Source organism: Bemisia tabaci, chromosome 5 (genome assembly GCF_918797505.1).
Source record: "Bemisia tabaci chromosome 5, PGI_BMITA_v3".
In the NCBI taxonomy this organism is placed as follows: Eukaryota; Metazoa; Arthropoda; class Insecta; order Hemiptera; family Aleyrodidae; genus Bemisia; species Bemisia tabaci.
This window is the reverse complement of record NC_092797.1, coordinates 24,565,809-24,585,025: the sequence shown is the minus strand read 5'-3', so window position 1 is coordinate 24,585,025 and position 19,217 is coordinate 24,565,809. Positions and strand designations below refer to the sequence as shown.

The 19,217-nt window shown below is 41.2% G+C and overlaps 1 protein-coding gene across 5 annotated transcripts in view; it reads right to left on the bottom strand.

Moving 5' to 3' along the window:
• Window positions 1-19,217, bottom strand: part of robo1 (roundabout 1) — a 524,355-nt gene that overhangs the window by 193,691 nt on the left and 311,447 nt on the right. The gene's annotated exons all lie outside the window — the stretch shown is intronic.

Sequence of the window (19,217 nt, the reverse complement as noted above, 5' to 3'; positions counted from 1 at the left end):
CCTCTAAGGTTTTAATAAAACGCAAAAAATAGATTGATAATATTTCAATCTTCGACTTAGAGAGACCGCTTCACTCGACAACCATTCTCCCCGAAACATCAAAATAATGTCTATATTGTTGCATTCGACGGAATTGAAGGGATTCGTTGAGCACGAACTGACATCCAACGGGGGCGTGAGCTACAGGGCGGGAGGGGTGCTCACATAGTTGCCAGATGGTGCTGTTTCAGCAATTTGACCCATTTAAACAGATGTAAAATATCTACATTAATTGCACGATCTGGCAATTTTGCGTGCTAATACGACCGGACCAGCACATAACACTTTCACAGCTTCGTAACCGCTCGCCAAACGACCCTTTCGATACAGGGATATGCAGGCTTAGAGGCGAGGGTTCCGGATCCCATGATCTGGAATTGTCTCAGGGTCCGGGTCTATAGGCTCCACGGGCGAGGGTCAGTAGAAAGGGTCTCAAAGTCGCCTAATCTTCCGCTGGCCCCCCATCTCTAAGGCGTTCTTGATGAGCCGAGCCAGGGATCCCTTTCACCGTTCGTTTACCCCCCTCCCCCAATTTCCCGTCTCCACAGTTGAAACCCGGAAGCCCCTCACCCGAACAGGCTACTTGTAAAGCTTAATCGCTTTGCTCTGCTAGCACAAAAAACACCTACAGAAAATGATGTTAACTCTACTTGGGTAGCGCAGCGTGGAAAATGATATTATCTTTTGGACATACATTAGCACTTTGTCGGATTCGCATTGCCCAGGGCTGAAATGGCTCTTGAGGAAAGGTCACGCTTTTGGATTGCACGAAATAACGCATTTCGTGCTGAAATAAAAACGGGATCGTTATTGTGGCTCGTCTCATTTTTCTGAAAATGCATTCGACATCATTCGTGCGATTATTGGCGAAAAAACAGCAGTAAAAGAAAGGAAAAATAGATCGCTCAAAATTTTCAGTTCATTGGGTACATTATTGGTAAGATATTTCACACAAAAATCTCTCGTGAGTCCGCATAAAATGAAATATGCAATGCTGTTTTTTTTCATCAATGTGCTACGTTCGTTTGATTAGCCAATGCGAAATTGGAAGCATAAATAAAATTTAACCTTGCTGAGCCCGTTCCGTGCAGTTTTTCAAGTGTTCTTATAGTTGATTTAAAGGGTTTGCCCCCATTTATTTCTTTTAACGTAAAATTTGATAATTTTCTACATAAATTTTTCTGCATATTTTGCAAGGACTAAGCGAATTTTAGGCCAAGGTGAAAAAAAGAGGCAAAGTTTTAAAATCTTGGCAACACAAGATATGTGGTACTTTATGAAGTGATATTTTTGAAGCGAAAGGAAAAGTCAAACAAGTACAAAAACCATGATTGCAAATACTACAACTAACTAAATCAGGAAACGGAAAAATAATTGTTTCATTCACATTCTCGGCGTCCAAGGTGAAAGTTGCTACATGAAAACTTGCCATGAAATGTCAAGTCCTAGTGACATATTGTGTATGCTCGCAAGCGGAACAAATAAGCTAGTTTCAAAGATTACATTCCTGGTTAATTTTGGGGCCAGTCATAGGTATGGTTCAGTCAACACTTTCAAAGTTGCTGTAGTTGATGCAACCAAACTTCTGATTTTCGCCAAAATCGGCCAGAATAATCGTCGAAATGATCATACTTTCTTTTCCGTGCAGTCCCCTTAAGGTTGTCCAAACTACTGGTCAAGGGGGCTTCACGCAATGTGTTAAAGGCGTCAGAGAAACCATCGAGAGGAGAAGTAAAGGAGCAGCAACGACTTGAACCGATCGTGCTTTTCGCTGTCAGAGCAAGCATCAATGAGAACATCAAGCGAGCACCTTAGCGGGCATCTGACCGCGTCCAAAAAGGCACACAAAGCGTCGCTCCGCTAACTCAACCACGCGTAACTGCATCACCAATTGAGCTCCGGAAAGGTTGGAGTCGCGTCGACTCCAGGGCTCATCTAAAAGAGCGATCGCGGCGGTTACGGTTGTTACGTTACGGTGGCGCAAGGATGGGCAGCGAAATGTGGGCCCGGTGCACTTTATGCAGGAACATCGGAGCGGCCTCGCATCCCGTGTAAGCGCGAATAACTAGTTGCCAGGTCCATTAACCGAACACACTCGCGTGAAAATCTTATCTTGTTCAGCGCCTCTTTTATCTCCGCCTCGCGTTTTCTGATTTCTGCGACATTGCGACACGCTGCTACGGCGCGGCACGACGAGGCTTTGCCGATGTCGGTGTCCGTGTGGTGTGTGCCTGCGACCGCGGGTCCTCACCGCGGCGCATCAACCGTTGCAATGCACTGCGCGGAGGAATGCAATGCGACTCCTGGTAATTTTTCTGGTATTCTGTGGGATTTCAACCAAGCGGTGGTTGGCTTTTCCCTCAGGTGTAAAAGTCCTTCATGCACGGAGAAAAAAACTTCGTGTGTGGGACCCGAAGTTTAGGTCATATGGATCTCTGAAGTTTTCGGACTGAGCATTCGAACACTTAAGGTCCAGTTGCTGAGGTTTGGATCACACACCTGAAACTTCAGTTCTTACGTCTGAAGTACTTCGATTTTCACATCCGAAGAACTTCGGTTCGGTTCTCACATCCGAAAAACTTCGGTTCTCACATCTGAAGTACTTCGGATGTAAGAACTGGAGTTTCAGATGTGTGATCCGAACCTCAACAGCTAGACCTAAAGTGTTTAGATGCTCAATCCGAAAACTTCAGAGATCCATATGACCTAAACTTCGGGTCCCGCGCACGAGGTTTTTTTCTCCGTGTGGACCGAGTTAAGACACGTGGATCCATTTTTTACACACTACCGTTTTTTGGGCTGCTATTTGGTATACTACAGTGGAAAGGAAAAACACCGTATGAACATCCAAGAGTTGTCAAATTTCCTCTCTTAAAATATTATGTTATGAGACAAAAAATGAATATTTCTACTTGAAATTTTCTGATACTGTAGATCACACTGCGAAGGAAATTCTCAGAAATATTGGACGGAAATTTTTCACAAGTTTTCCTAAATATTTGTATTTTACCAAAATTAATTTGGCAACGCATGAAGGTTCATGCGGCGTTTTTCCTTAGCACGGCAGTATGGTACCTCGCGGGAAAAAAATCTCAGGGGCTGTGCCCTGAAATCTTGGTACTATTCGGGTTGTTGGATGGTATGGGCATTTCCAATTAATTGTGCTGGTACCGATACTTAAATTGGGGTAGTACTGCAATATTTGCGCTGGTAATCTGATTTATTAGGGTACTACCACAAGTAATTGGAAATGCTCGTATCATCCGACAACCCCTACCTCTTTTTTACGTGCTCCACAGAAAGGGTATGGCCACTGTTATGGATCAGCCACTTCAAACGTTAAAGAGCTTTGAGGCTAAACAAAATGGCAAAGGATGTAGCAGATTATTGAAAAATGCAGATAATGAGGTTTTCTTTGTTTGTATTGGCGTGGATTTTACTTAAATCGAAATATTTATCAGTTTTTAGACCGCAATTTGCGCCTTGTGCTTCACGGAGAAAAAAAGTTCGGCGTCAGCTACCGAACTTCGGTTGCCTGTGCCGCTACGATTGGTTCATATGGAACACCAATTATAGCAGTTCACTGAACTCCAGTTCTTCGGTAGAACGAGCCGAAATTTTTCGGTTGTCAGCACGAAGTTCTCGGTCCGGGGAACCGAACTTCGGCTCATCGTGCCGAAGGCTTCTGTACACCTAACCGAAATTCTTGGATGCATGAATCGAAGCCTAGTGGATCTTATCAATGTTGCATTAAATTCAGGGGGGCTCTTATTGCTCTTAGCCAGGGGAGGGGGCCTTTTACCCAACCCCCCACAAATAAATTAAAAAAAAAAATAAAAAAAAATAGAAGGGTATTACAACGCCTGAACAACGATTTGATGGGTAGAAATTTTTGCCTACATCGGGGATCGAACCTAGAACCTACCTAACACTAATCGAAGACCCTACCTACTGAGCTATGCCGGACGCTTGGGTGGAAGGGTGAAAAACTTGCATTAATCTTCGAATTGAACTGTGGACAACCAGGATATATCTAATTTACATGGATTTGTTCGTTATTTTATTTTATTCTATTATTTTACTTCATTTTACTCTCTCTATGGAACATGAAAAAATGATGAAAATTAAAAAAAAAAAAACCTCAGATCAGATAGCAAGGAAAGGAACGAGGATAGAATACATACTCAAATTATAAACGCAAATTATACCGTTATCAGTTCCCAAAGTTCACACCAGATAATATCTTATGCTCAATTTCAAGGCATTTTTTTAAATGATAACAATCACTGCACTTAGCAAGGTACAAACAAGAACATAAGTTAGGTAGATAGCAAATAGATAATATTAGGTACGAAAGGTCTACTAAGTATATAATTAAATTGAAAGTGCCCAGCATCAGGAACCATTTGTTATCACCAATAAATAAAATATGTACACTCCCTTACACAAACATAATAAATTTAAAATCATATCTACAATTGAAAGAAATCAGAGGAAAGGAGGACTCAAGCTTTCCTACACCGCATCATTCTCTACAAATGTAAAACTTGGCTATAGGTACTGATAATGTTGGAAATAAATGGATCAATTCTCCCGCAGACTTCCAATTCTCTACTCTTGACTCCTTAATAATAGCCAAATCAAAACAAAGCATGCAGGGAGACAAACATGAAGCTGTAACCGTTTCCATGAAATCTAGACATAATATTAACACTGCAACTGATAATGGGGCCATGTTAAGGTAGTGCATAAATTTACTTACAGACTTCTCATCCGTGCCAATCACTGTAGCTCCGTAGTCTGCGCTACGAGTTCTATGGGTTGAAAGTGTACATCGAAGGATATTCTGCTAATGATCAAATTATAGTTTCGCAATTTAATTACAGTAAAGAGCTGGAAACTATAATAATGAACGATGCAGGCTTTGATGTTTCGCAGGAGACGAAAGAATAAGTTAAAATAAAATAAATCACGGTCAATGATAACCTTTCAGCAAATTGGAAACACAAATTCAACTTTGTGAACTTTTCCACATACTTGAGGGTGACTAGGACTAAGCTATACAGAGAAAACCGAGTCATTTTTGGACAAAAGTAAGGTACATGAGATGAGAGTAGAGATGACCGTCTCTGGTCAGAAATTTAAAGTTGAGTATAAACATTTTGAAATGTGCTAATGGGCAATGAACTTTCCCTCTGGCATACCTAAGTCTCGTAAAGTAATTAAACTTCAAACCTGTCTTCTACAATTTGATCTTAGTTCCTTTCCTAGATTATAAGCGGATAAGCGAAACGATTTTGTAGGTTAGGTCGATAAGAGAAAAAACAATTGAGTTCCGGCACTGAGAGAAGCTATGAGCTGATTTCTAAGTCGATATTCGAAGTTAAATGTATGATTAATGAGTCACTTGAGAAACAATTGTCACTTTGAATTCTACAATTGAGAGAAAACAACAAATGATACGCACTTTCTGAAGTCCAGCCGAGCTGGATCAAGGCATTCAAGCGGACGGCTTTTACTTGCAAAAGTTAGAAATGGATAAGAATATGCTTTCGTGTGTGTTTTAAGTGTACGATAAGAGGAATTCGTAAACTCACATCTCGCAATCTTCGGATCGTACGCACTACGTAGTTTTGTTCCGAACGGAACGATGCACGTCGCGCTTCGCGCACTGGTTTGCGGAGTCATCAAATTCCTGCGTTCAGAGACAGAGAGCGCTAGCGTCGTTCCCTGTCTGCTAAAATCTTCGGTCGCTTGATACGAATACCCAGTCGGCAAAACGAAAAACTTCGGGACGGAGAACGAAAAATGCTCAGATCAGCAGACAAAGGCCAATTTGGGACCACGGTGTGTTATGCCGAACACGCCCGCATACGCCCCCGAATATTCAGTTCCTCACGCCGAAGTCGGGCCTACCGAACCGGTCGGCGCAGATCCCCGAACTTTTTTTCTCCGTGTTGAAAAATCCTTCAACTTGGACCTTTAGAATAATAAAGTTGGTAAAAGTTGCAGGAGGTGATAAAAATCAAAGATTCGCTCCCACTTGGAATCGTCCTTGCCATTTCTATATTTTCTCGGTGAGACCTAATGTCCTCACTTCCCCTGCATGTAATGTAAACACTTTATACCGTCTGCTAGGCAAGAGGGTCATAAGTCTATAGCGGTATTTTAGTTTTTCTTCGAGGAAATACTCTGAGCGAAGGATTTTGAATATTCGGAAGAAATTTTGGATAATGAGAAGACCTAGAGTCAATGTAAGGCGCCGTGGCTTAGTTGGTTAACCCTTTGAGCCCTAGGTTTTCGCGCGGCCGCCCGCGACCCCGGCCTAGGTTTTTTTCCCGGCAGCGCGCAAATTTAGATGTTTTCATGGACTCAATCTGGGTAATTATTTCGGCAATAGATTGCACACTTAGCCGTCGTTTATCCATTTTATGACAAACAATCTCATTAAATCTTTTAATCAAACACTTTTACTTCACTAACATCGAACAAAGACGCCGGTAGAAAAACGAAAATCGGATTGTTTACATCACGGCAAATCAAGCACGGCAACTGAGAGGTTACCTTGATGCGGTTTCTCCGGATGGCACCGCACTCTATCGGCAGTAGTCTACAGTTGTAGATCACATCCTTCCCGACAGAATGCATATGCTACATGACTTGATACACCGATTACAGAGTGAGCTAGAGGGGAATCTCTGGCCGGCGGTCGCAACACGAGATAACTCGTGCGTAGGCCCGGGCGTGCGGTATGCGCTACACGAGTTAACTCGTGCGTAGGCCTCAAAGGGTTAAAGCGCCTGTCTAGTAAACAGGAGATCGTGAGTTCGAATCTCGCCGGTGCCTCATAGTTTTTACTGACTTAAAACAATTTATCAAAAAAGCTTCATCCATGAGTTGAGCGTTTGAAAGGTCTTATTTCAAGGGCTACAATTTTTTTGACGGGATCTTTTTATCCAAACCACTAACTTGTCCTCAGGAGTATCATTCGAGATATCTTGGAACTTTAAAGTTGGCATTTCCAGACTTTTTCGGGTCTTCGCTGACCAACTTGGAAAATATTTCGGATTATAAATAATGATATCTAAAAGCGATCGAACGAATCCTAGATACTCTGCAGAGCTGCTCAAATTAAGGTCATTGTGGGATAAAATGGTCGTTGAGTTCCGACGACCGGGGATTAATAGGACGTATTTCTGTCAAACGGAGCTATGTGCATTATGACGTGAGCCCTGTTATGCATATATTCTTGCGGATCTCAGGGTTCATATATTAATGCATACAGTTCCGTTTGGCAGAATACGTCCAATACTCCAGAGGTGGCCATTTATTACCCGCTAAATGCACAGAACGCTGCGTCCGCCTTCATTATGTGTAGGCCTCTAATTTTGTCTTGTATAAATTGTTCCACGTCCCACCACTGACAAAGAATAAGTCTGGCCGAGCTATGATGTGTGAGATGCCGCTATATCGTTTTTGCATATTAGAACGCTCTTCACGTTTTATCATTTTGCTGGCAATCTGAGCTTAATTTCACAGGTATTACTTCCATTTCGGCAGAATACCGATTAGGCTGAAAAACCGATGAAGAGCGGCGAACAGCATTAAGAAGTCATTTAAAAAGAACAGATTTCACCGTAAACACAGAAAATAATGAATAGAATTGTAACCAAGCGTGCGAGAGTTGATGTTACTGCGGGTAGGTATTCAGCGGAAATTCTTGTCCAGATTCTTCTCCGAATATGACAAGTATTTTCACATTAAACAGACCACCCTCCAATAAAAATCCGTGTAAATTTCTAGACATTAAAAAATGTCACATATTACTGAGGCAGAGAAAATGACGTGTTTTTTCATCTTGAACAAGATTATGTGTTTTTATTTTTTTTTAATGATTGTTTTCTTCGAGGGCTTCTTTTGTAAGTGCAATATAAAAATAAAATCTAGCAGAGTTCCAATTCTGCATTAAGCGGTGGTAGTATTCATGAAAGAAGTTTACGGAGGTCAGCGACTGAGAGAAAATAGGACCGTCAAAAAATAAATTGTAAGGGTAACATTCAGTGAAGGGAATTTCAAACGATGAAACGTGTTTTTTACACATTTAGAGGTAGCTTACTTTTTAACGTGCTGCACTCGGGTGGTTTTCCATTAGCAATTTGCAATCATCTTAACTCAGGGAGTAGAAAAAATGCATCGAGCGTTAATTGTAAAAGGTTGTGACACTTACTAAAGACAACTGACAAAAATTCATCTTCCCCCCGTTTTTTCGGATTAACCGTTGAACGTACTCGATCTACCACCCCCCCCCCCAAAAAAAAAATTGTCAACAGGAAAAACTAAGCCATAACATTGAAATGTTTTCTTTCGGTTCACGTTTTAAGAAACCACCTGCTCCAATAAATTAAATACATCAATATACTCAATACATACTCAAATACAGCATTGAAGAGAGCAAAGTTAGGAGATGAATGAGTTTCTAAAAGAATACTTTAGTTTAGAAAGAGAAAGATCAATGAAATTTCTCATTGCTATCCGTTTTAGCTCGGACTTCCGAAATTGAGGAGAATTATCAATTAAAGTCCGTGCTTATTCATCAGTAAAATAGCAAACACACAGGATTTGCACCCTATAAAAAGCTTCATTCTCTCTGCTATACTCTCGACTCTACTATAAAATCGTGAATGCAACGAAGAGGAGTTGGCAACATTCAGTTCGCAACATATGTATATGTCTCTTCTGAAGAAGGAAGCGCATAATCTATAGGAGACAAGATAAGTAAATAGCCAAGGGAGCTTGTAGGAGTGAGTTACGCATCGGAATGGCAATTCTGGAGTGTTGGATTTTAAAGGTGCCACCGTAACTTGGAGTCTTAATCAAATGTTTCGGTGGCGATTTGCATAAAACTCAGGTTCTAAAGAGCCGCACTGGCATCGCGGTCCCATTAGGACTAAAGAGTGATTTTCGATCTACGCGATCGGGGCGAATATACACATCGTAATTAAGATTCTGTCATTTCGATACACAACTGAGCGTTTCCTCCCTAGAATAAGAAAATAGATTTAAATAATTTATCTGATGCCATTCCTTGAACATTCTTCCGATTTAATTTTATAAAAGTAGATGGACTCGCATGGAATTTTATGCGCGTTTAATGAAGACATCGAGGAGATTAGATGCAAATTAAAAAGTAAACGAACATGGTTATTACGAGATAACCTTTCAAAATTCCTGAAAATTAAAATGAGAGCATTACTGATGATAAAAAGGAGAAAACTTAGCGGAGAATTTACATTAGAATCCCAATTTATGTGCGACAAAAACTTGCGAGCGCACGATGCTAGGCGAAAGAAAGTCGTGCAGTATAGGAAATTAGAAACACGAACACTCCAAGTCGAGGAATAACGGAATTCAGAATATTCTAAATATGATTCGAATTAGCAAATAGAATGAATCATCCGCATAAACATGCCAATTTTTTGACAACTAGCGGCTTTTTTAGAGAGTAAAATACAAAAAATCGATACGCTAGGAATGACTTGAGCGTATAACGCGTTCTTTACCCTTCGTTCAAGTCTCCGGGACAATCTCATATTAATGCCGCGGTAATCTGGACAACCCACTTGCAAAGAGACACTGAGACTGAGTTATGGGGCGAGTTAGCGGACTACATGAACAAGAAACATCACTTGCAGAGCAGTTGAGTTAGTTAACTCCTCATGCAAACCACCTCACTTGCATCATTTCAATATGAAAAAGAATCTAATCTCTTCCAAGATGCATCTCATTTTTTTAAGTGACTTCTGATGAAAGGTTAGTCTATTACCGTGAAAATGTTTTTGTTTGTTAGAATTAAAAAGAATTACAAAAAAGAAAGAAAAAAAAGTATGCGGAAATAGTATCATACCTTGATGACGCCATGCGGTTTTTGAGAAATTTAATTGTCTTACCTGCAATTGAAAAGATGAATACAATTAAAAACCATCCAAAATAATGAGGGCTACAATTTTTTAAGAGAAGGTGTACAATTTATTGGTAAAAAAGATAAGTCAATGCTTTGTTTTTAGTCTTTCTCGACAAAAATTTCAGAAAGCCACTAGGAGCCAGAATAGGAGCCAAGAAAAATGATACAGAGTGGGTTGCCCATTTAATAAAACCGACTTTCACGGGTAGGTACTGAGGTACTGTCGGTGCCTCATTTACGGCCGTGCTGGGGCAAAAGCGTGGATCTCCATAAGGTTTCCATTGGACTTAGGAGGTTCTTGATCGACCGGACCGACCGGACAGTGTACTGCCGTGCTAAGGAAAAACGCCGTATGAACATTCGAGAGTTGCCAGATTTCCCTTGATAAAACATGGATTTTTGACGACATTTATGCACAAATTGCTCACAATATTGTCAGAAAAATCTGGGAAAAAATATTCACAATTTTCCCTGTAAATTTTGTTTTTATCGAAGGAAATTTGGCAGCATTTGAAGGCTTATACGGCGTCCTTCCTTAGCGGCGGTGTGGGTAGGGATTTCATGCACAAGTACCATCAGGCGGCGCCAAAGCTTGCGGCACAGGGCAGCTTCTGCGAGAGACCGCTCAGCAGGTTAAAATGATGTTCCTCAGATTCTTGGCTGACGACACTGAACTACATGCGCTCATAATCGGCTGCACGATTTTCTCCGATGAACTTGCCGATGTTGATTCAAATCAATCACCACACGAGGTACTTTCCTGTCCTCACCAACGGTTTTTATATCAATCCTGTTGTCACATTTCTGTGCTTTTAAATCCATAGCCGGAGCTTTACATGCTATCTCCGTCTGGGACGTTACCAAGACGTTATCCTCAGAGAGCTAGAGAGGGATTATTCCCTAAAATTGTGGTACCACTAAAATTTTTTGAATGATATGGATAATTCCAAATAAGTGTGTTAGTACCGCAACTCAAGTTGCAGTAGTACCGCAACATTTGGGTTGGTAACCTAATTTAATGAGGCCCTACCACAATTAATTGGAGCTCTACTACCACAATTAATTGGAGTACTACTACCAAAATTAATTGGAGTAATACTACCACAATTAATTGGAAATTTCCATATCACCGAACAACCCCTTGATCTTTTTTTCGGTGCTCTCCATTTTTTTTTTTTTTTTTCATCTAACTTGAGTTTAATTCAATGTTCTTCAATCCACGACGTATGCATTCCGAAGACAGGTGATTATTTTTACAGATCTACCAAGATAATATCTGCTTAATAATCGATATTAATTGACAACTATGTCCCCGGAGAATGATGCTGCGCCCATACCGTGCTTGGATATTGAGGTCTTCGTAGCCCCTTCACACAAGTAGCCGCTCGGCGCGGTGCGGTGCAACGGGCAAACACGAAACCGCGCCGTAGATCCGGTAAAAGAGATCACTTTTTCACGAGCTAGCGGCTCTCTACACAGAGGATAAACTGTCCGTATCGTGCAACACAGATATGCTTCTACCGCAGATGTTGTCAGATGAGATTGTTCAGGTGAAAATTTGAAAATTCAAGTGTCTCGGCTAAATACGGGGCAAAAAGTGTTCGAAGTTATCCCCTAGAATTGTGGTACTACCCCAAACTGTTGGGTGATATGAGCGTTTTTTTAATTAATTGTGGTAGTAACGCAACATTTGGGTCAGCAACCTAATTTATTGTGGTACTAACGCAATGCCCATATCATCCAACAACCGCGCTTACCTCTTTTTTTCGTGTGAAGCGTGTGCTAAATAAACCATACATAATTACATATCCACTAAAAAATGCATCTCAAACGCGATGTTTCAATTTTTCCGATTCTACTTAATATTTCCCCAGAAACTAGCCGTTATTGTGCGAGGATCTTTCAATATTCTGTTAAGGCCGATTTCAAATACCCAAAAGATGATCAGTTGTACTTCAAGAGAGAAGAAAGTGGCATTCTATCTGTAGCATCACAAACTGAAATAAATCGTTTTGTAGTTCCGCTATTGACATAATGTAAAAACGCCGTAATGTGCAATTTTCTGTTGAAATGACAATAGGCAAGATGCATACTTGAAGTGTTTTCATCAAGAAGCAAACAAAAATAGAAATTATGAATGCGAAAATCTATGGCAAAGTTTCAAATCTTACTGATTTCAGAATGATAGACTGCAAAGGTGTCGAATATTAGCAGCTATGTGCGATGCTTCGAATGTAATTTTGATTTGAAATTTCAGAATCAGGAGAAAGATCGTGTTAACTCGCTCCTGAATGAGGTAAAATAATTTTCCCATTATGTTTTAAAAAGCCCCTTTACCGCCGGCGTTTTACAGAAAAATAATAATTCTAAATGGTTCGATAACGTAATATCGACGCTATTCAACACTGTGGGCTATAGGGGTTTTCGACTCCAAAGAAAAAAGGGGAGGACAGACGGATCCTCCATGCAATGGTAAATTGAACCATCAAACGGTAAAAGAGTCAAGGGGGGGGGGGATGCAATTTTACGTTTGAGAATAAATTCAAGCACATTCATATAATTCTCAACAAGTGGAACTCATTACGTGTAAAATCCTCAGGTTTCACCCCTCACTCTCTCAAGAAATCACTTATCAAATAAGCAACCGACATCTGAGCTTTTAGGCAAAAGCACACGAAGCGAAAGGCAGAAAATGTTTTGAACCGCGGTAATGGATGAAATATCCTCATTCGGCGCTTTCTCCACCGAAACCTGACTTCCAGTCCCCTCCGATCCCCATCTCCACCCACCTCCATTCTCTGGATACTGCGCCCTTATAAGTCGTTCTTCAATCAGGAGTCTAATGATAAACACGTGCTAATCCTTCCCCCATTGAAAGCCGCGACGTTCAATCCCTATTCTGCCGTGCTACGCAAAAACGCCGTAAGAACATTCCAGGGTTGCCAAATTTTATTCGATGAAGTGTTTATTATTGAGGAAATTTACGAATATTTTTCTTGAAATTTTCAGGGACTTCAGTTGCAATTGCGAACAGAATTATCCGAAAAATTAGAAGAAAAACGATCATAAGAATAGCGGGGAATTCGTGTTTTATCGAGGAAAATTTGGCAACGCCTGAAGGTTCATACGGCGTTTTTCCCAAGCACGACGGTATTCTTCGCGCGATGCTAACCATTAATTGATTACTTGGCGCGGCATAATTACTTACGGCTGCTTTTATGTACATGCTTGCAAGGAAGCGCGAACTACATTTAACTCCTTTACTTTTTTCCTTCACAGACAGATTCTACTCACCAACTCCTCACAAACGCCTCGCGCCTCCTTGTTCTTCTTCTTCTCTGTTTTTAACGAACTTGCGCTGAGATACTGCCACACGAAAGGAATTTAATTCGCTCTTTAATGGGTTCACGACGTGTATGGACGACCAAAACGTTACGTTGCGTTTCCATTCATTAGACCTTAGCACTGACGCAGCTCCTTCTTGCGCTTCGATCTCCGATCAATCGGCGAATTAGAGTCAATAAAAAACGAGTTAATAAAATGCAATGTTGCTTTATATACCTTTGAGCATTGGAAAGAACTATTGATTGTAATTTGTGGAAAAGCAGCAGAATAGCAGAAAATTAAAATTACCTCACATCGATAGAGTTAATCGTTCATCCCAATCTGATTAACTTTACGGGAAAATCATTGCACGGTGAGAATAAAGTCACGTAAAGCGGATCAGAGGGTAATCCAGGTTTCCGGTTGATTCTGGAGTTTGACGGGTTTTCGATTGTTCTCTGTCTTTGATGTTTGAAATTACACGCAAACTGTGCCAAAATCAACACGGAATCGAGGTTGTTTTGTGCTTCGCTTCCCATATTTATTTCATTAAAAGTATCCCAAGAATGCAACTATTTTCCCCGGTTTGGAATTGGTTTAGTTCGCTCAAATGCACTGAAAATATAAGCGACATAAAACAATTTCAGCACAAAGCTGCGTAGGTACCTTCAAACAATTTGATTGGGAATGGTAGCAAAATATTTTAGGTACCATTATATTAGGTACCATATTTTAGGTATTTATTTTTTTACTATTAATTACTAAGTCAAAACATGACGATTGTCGCAGCCCGTGAAATTTCGAAAGCATGATGAATAAAACATTGGATAACAGGGTTCCTAATAGCTTGGAAATGTTCTCTTTCTCCGAGATTTGCCTATGTTAATGATCATTACGTCATAACATGACGATTGTCGCTGTAATTTGAAACTGATACCGGTACCCGATTTTTCCAGGTCATATACAGATACCGTGAATGAGAGGGGGAAGGGGCGATAGGGAAGGAGTGGAGCACTAAAAAAAAATTTTCGGCGTTTTTACCAAGGTCCGTTGGTACCTTTACCATCTCACTTTTTTACCAATTATTGGTAATTTTACCAAGACAGACTGGTAAGCTTACCTAAAAACCGGTACTTTTACTGTTTTTTTCAGGTGGGAATAGCACTTTTATTGGTAATCGATTCCCGGTAACTTTGCCATTTTATCTCGGTAATTCCACCAAAGTCGATAAAAAATATTGGCGTTTTTACCAAGGTCCGGTAAAATTACCGAGAAAGTTCAACAATTTTACCGAGATTTCTTGGTTATATTACCAATTCCATAAATGGTAATTTTACCTAGAAAAAACTGGGATCAAATAGAACCCTGAATTCTTCGTAATTTTACCCTTTTCTTAGTAAATACACCGAGATTATTTTTTTCAGTGAGGTGCGAGCGGGGAATTAGAGGGGAGGAGGGAGAAGAATTTTGCTGAAAAGTGGAAATAAAGTTAGACAGAGACAGGGTGAGTAACTCCTGTGATTCATTCAGTGAGTAGAGGGGAAGGTGGAGAGTGGCAAGAGAGGTGGGGAGGGGGGGCACAGGAACATTGAACTGTGAATTGGCACGGTAGAGAAAGGGCCAAGCTCGGGCTTGACGGAAGTGCGAGTGTTACAAACTGTAATTGTTCAGTTAATTACCAACCCAAACTGACGCTCACAATAGCCGCATAAAAAACGCCACCAGCGGAAGACACAAAGGCACTAAGCACGAAGGTGGGCTCCGTGTGTATAAAACAAAGTCAAAGCGGCTCGGACAACTGTCCTGCTGCCAATTCGCTCGCTCAATTCCACCATTTTCTAGTATAATCTGGACGGAGTTAAACAGAAAGGAACCAAGCCACATCGGGATCGAACCGAGAAAAAGAGGTTTAAAGTTTGGCTCCTGCATAAGACTCAATGTAAACGATAAACTTCAAGTTCAATTTCTGCAAAATTTGCTCCAACAAAAACTTTGAATTTTCGGTGATAGATAGTAGGGCAGTAGTTGAGTTCAAAACCACTCATAATTCAATTTTTTCCAAAATGTGGGTTGGTTCCTTTCTGCTTAGCTCAGTCCATCTAGAGTACCTATGTAGGGAGAGTAAGGACATGTCGAAAATTTTGAGGTCAGGTGATGGAGCTCTTGGACCCCAAAAGGGTAGGCAATCTATGAATTCAAATTATCCAGCGTGATTTATGATCACAATTGTTGGGAACTGTCGTTGGTAAAGCACGTATTTGACTTGGTTTTTGCATAAATTTATTCATTTTTGCGGAAGAATGCTTACTTATTAATTTTCTTGTCAATTTTCGTTTGATATTGGAGTGTAAAGATTGACAAAGACATTTTTCGTTTTCAAAGGTTACTTACCCTTTTGGGCCTTAAAAGCTACACATTTCGATTTAGCCATACTCTCCCTATAAAGGTACTCCAGTAAAATCTTTTGAACGCAGTAGACTGCGCGTTCTTAACAACCTCTCCCCCCTCGGTGGACAAAACCGGAGAAAAAGTACCAAGTTTACTCCGATTCATTATCGATTCATTAAAAACTATCAAAAATTTTCCAAGTATGAGTTACGAAACTTTTCGGTCACAAAAAGATTCTGTCCAGATAAACAAAATTTTCGGTCGTAAAGATGAGTTTCACCAAAAAATAACACTATCTTCGATCTTGGTTACTTGACCCGAAGTTAAAGAGTCCGTGACCATGAACTTGATTATCTGAATTGAACACTTTCGAGGGTCATTTAAGTCGAAGCTACTGGTACTTCTGGCCGAAGGTACTTCGACCGTAGTTTTTTCCTGCGTTTGTATACCCTTTGTAACCCTCACAACCATCCGCCCTAAAAGTACAAGTACACTTTTTTCTCTTTAAAGAATTTTGGAACATTTTTTGGTTAAGAACGCACAGCCACAGAGAGGAATTACACAGCGTCGGATCTACGCTTTATGGATAAGGGATTTTCTCCTACAATGTTCGTTACCCATCGATATTTTTAAAAACTGCAACTTTTTCATTATTTTCATCTCGACGTGGCAAGCGCGGGAAAAGAGTTGTCAGTGCAGCGTGTCAGTTGTTCGGCAAAACTTGCGCTAGCGCCGCGCTTGGAGGATGCACATGTTTCAGGCTTGATTGCAAATAGTTGGAACAGTGGCGTGGAAAATTGCCCCTTTTAACTCGGGAACATCAAACGAATCGAATTTAGAGGAGAAAAATTAACCTCCAGGCGAACAAACGTAAAAAACGTGCCTCATCGCTCGCCAAAAGTATCGATATATTACGGGTTCTGAAAAATTTTTGCCCGCGCCACAACTTTTTTATCGCCATCGATGACGTTCCCTTCGTCCTCAGCATTTATTTTTTCCGTCGCTTATTTCTATCTAATCGTGGCTTCATCTCTTCTTTAGTAGGGACTAAGTTTAGTCAGGCTGAACTAATGTAGCAGAATTTTCCAATACATTACTCACAAGTGAAGGATCTCGAATCGCATATTGCGTTCGACCTAATAGTCGTGTTTCAACCCCCAGGAATCTTCATAAGCACGTAAAGTTACATCTTCTGCGCTTAGTGAGTTTTAAACTCACAAGTGGAAGATTCCGAATCGCACAAGGCATTCGACCGAATAGCCGTGTTTGCACTCATAGGAATCAAAAGCACGGAAAAGCACATCTTCCGCGTTTCGTGAGTTTTAAACTCACAAGTAGAAGATCTCGAATCGTAGGATGCGATCAACCAAAAAGCCGTGTTTGCACCCTTAGTTTCCCCAAAAGCACGTAAAGTTGCAACTTCTGCGCTTTGTGAGTTTTAAACACACAAGTGAGAGATCTCGGACCACACAGCGAGTTCGACCGAATAGCCGTGTTTGCACCCTTCGGAATCCCCAAAAGCACGTAAAGTTGCAACTTCGGCGCTTTGTGAGTTTTAAACACACAAGTGAGAGATCCCGAACCGCACAATGAGTTCGACCGAATAGCCGTGTTTGCACCCTTAGGAATCCCCAAAAGCACGTAAAGTTACAATTTCTGCGCTTTGTGAGTTTTAAACACACAAGTGAGAGATCTCGAACCGCAAAATGAGTTCGACCGAATAGCCGTGTTTGCACCCTTAGGAATCCCCAAAAGCACGTAAAGTTGCAACTTCTGCGCTTTGTGAGTTTTAAACACACAAGTGAGAGATCTCGAACCGCACAATGAGTTCGACCGTGTTTGCACCCCTAGGAATTTTCAAAATCACGTAAACGCACATTTTCTGCGCTTTGTGAGTTTTAAACTCAGTTTGAGTGAGTTTGCGGAATTTTCGCACTTTTTCAGTACTTCCGGACCGCCCTTAAAAAATCAGTGCCATTTCCGGACTTTCCGGACTTGTAAACACCCTGCTAACACGGTAGTTTCGAGTAAAATTTGAATAATTCGATATCATTTCCCTGATCATTATTAGAGGTTCTCCAGCATTTTGATTGATCCCTGATAATGTTTTTTTTTTTCTTTTTTTTTCTTTTTTTTTTTTTTTTTTCTACGAAGGTTTGAAACTACGCAATGGAGTCAGGTTTTTTCAACTTTCACCACAAATTTGTTCATCTCGGTGTAGGAGCATGCTCGCGTACAAAACCCTGAACTCGTCGTCACCCATAATGTTCGCTGGCAAGCTAGCCGCGAACAGAATCTGCTCGTAACGCGAGTAGACTGTGCTCGATGGAAATAGATCTTCATTCTCACGAGTAGGTTCATAAATCCAATTAGAAGCGATCCGGGTCCAACAGGTCGCAGTGCGTAAATAAAGCCACCAGCGCGGGACCGGCGCTGGAAAACGCACGCAAAACCAATCGGAGGGGTCACGACCATTGTTACAACACATTTAGGTATTATATTTAACACTTAGGCCAATGATGGAGGACGTAAATGTGTACACGAGAGATAATATCTGTGTCGCAAAGAGGTCGTAAGCCCGAGCCGGGAGGACACAAAAGGCGGTAACTTCTGTCATCGCGTCCTTGTTTCAGCGCTCCGTCCCTTTCGGTCCGTTCCCGCCGTTCCTGTTCCATCCGTTCCGTTCCTCGTGCAATCATTATTATGCAACCCGCCGGTCCACCGAGTTCCGCGCCAACTTTAATTTGCATTCCTGGCTTGACGCTGTTGCTGTTGCTCTGACCGTAAAAGCGTTTGTTGTGGCCTCCGGTAATTTTGCGACCGATAAGGCACGCCCCCGCGCCCCCCTTGCGGGCCCGATGCTCCCCGATATTGTCTCTGATAGGGTATCGTGTTTCGATTTCGTTCGTCTGATTAATTAGACCTCACGTCCAACCTCGGCATCCTCGTTACCGTCGCGTCGTTGGCCGCTTCGCAAACATTCGCTGCCTCGCATCCCGAACAAATTGAACACAAATTCGGGCTGGACAATTATTCGGGCTCAGGCAAAACGCTGTATAAACATTCGAGAGTTGTCGAATTTCTTCGCAGACAACATGTATTTTTGAGGAACCAACCAACATGAAGATGAAAATTGGGGCACCATTTTAATTCAAGTACCTAAGGAAAGTTTGAGCTTTCTAATTTTAGCGATTCCAGTCTCAAGTAATGGTACACGGAGAAAAAACCTCGTGCGTGGGACCCAAAGTTTAGGTCATATGGATCACTTCAGATCTAGCTGTCAAGGTTCGGATCACACATCTGAAACTTCAGTTCTTACATCTCAAGTACATCAGATGTAAGAACCGAAGTTTTTCGGATGTGAGAATCGAAGTTTTTCGGATGTGAAAACCGAAGCACTTTCAGATGTAAAAACTGAAGTTTCAGGTGAGTGATCCGAACCTCGACAGCTAGATCTAAAGTGTTCAAATTCTCAATCCGAAAACTTCGGAGATCCATATGACCT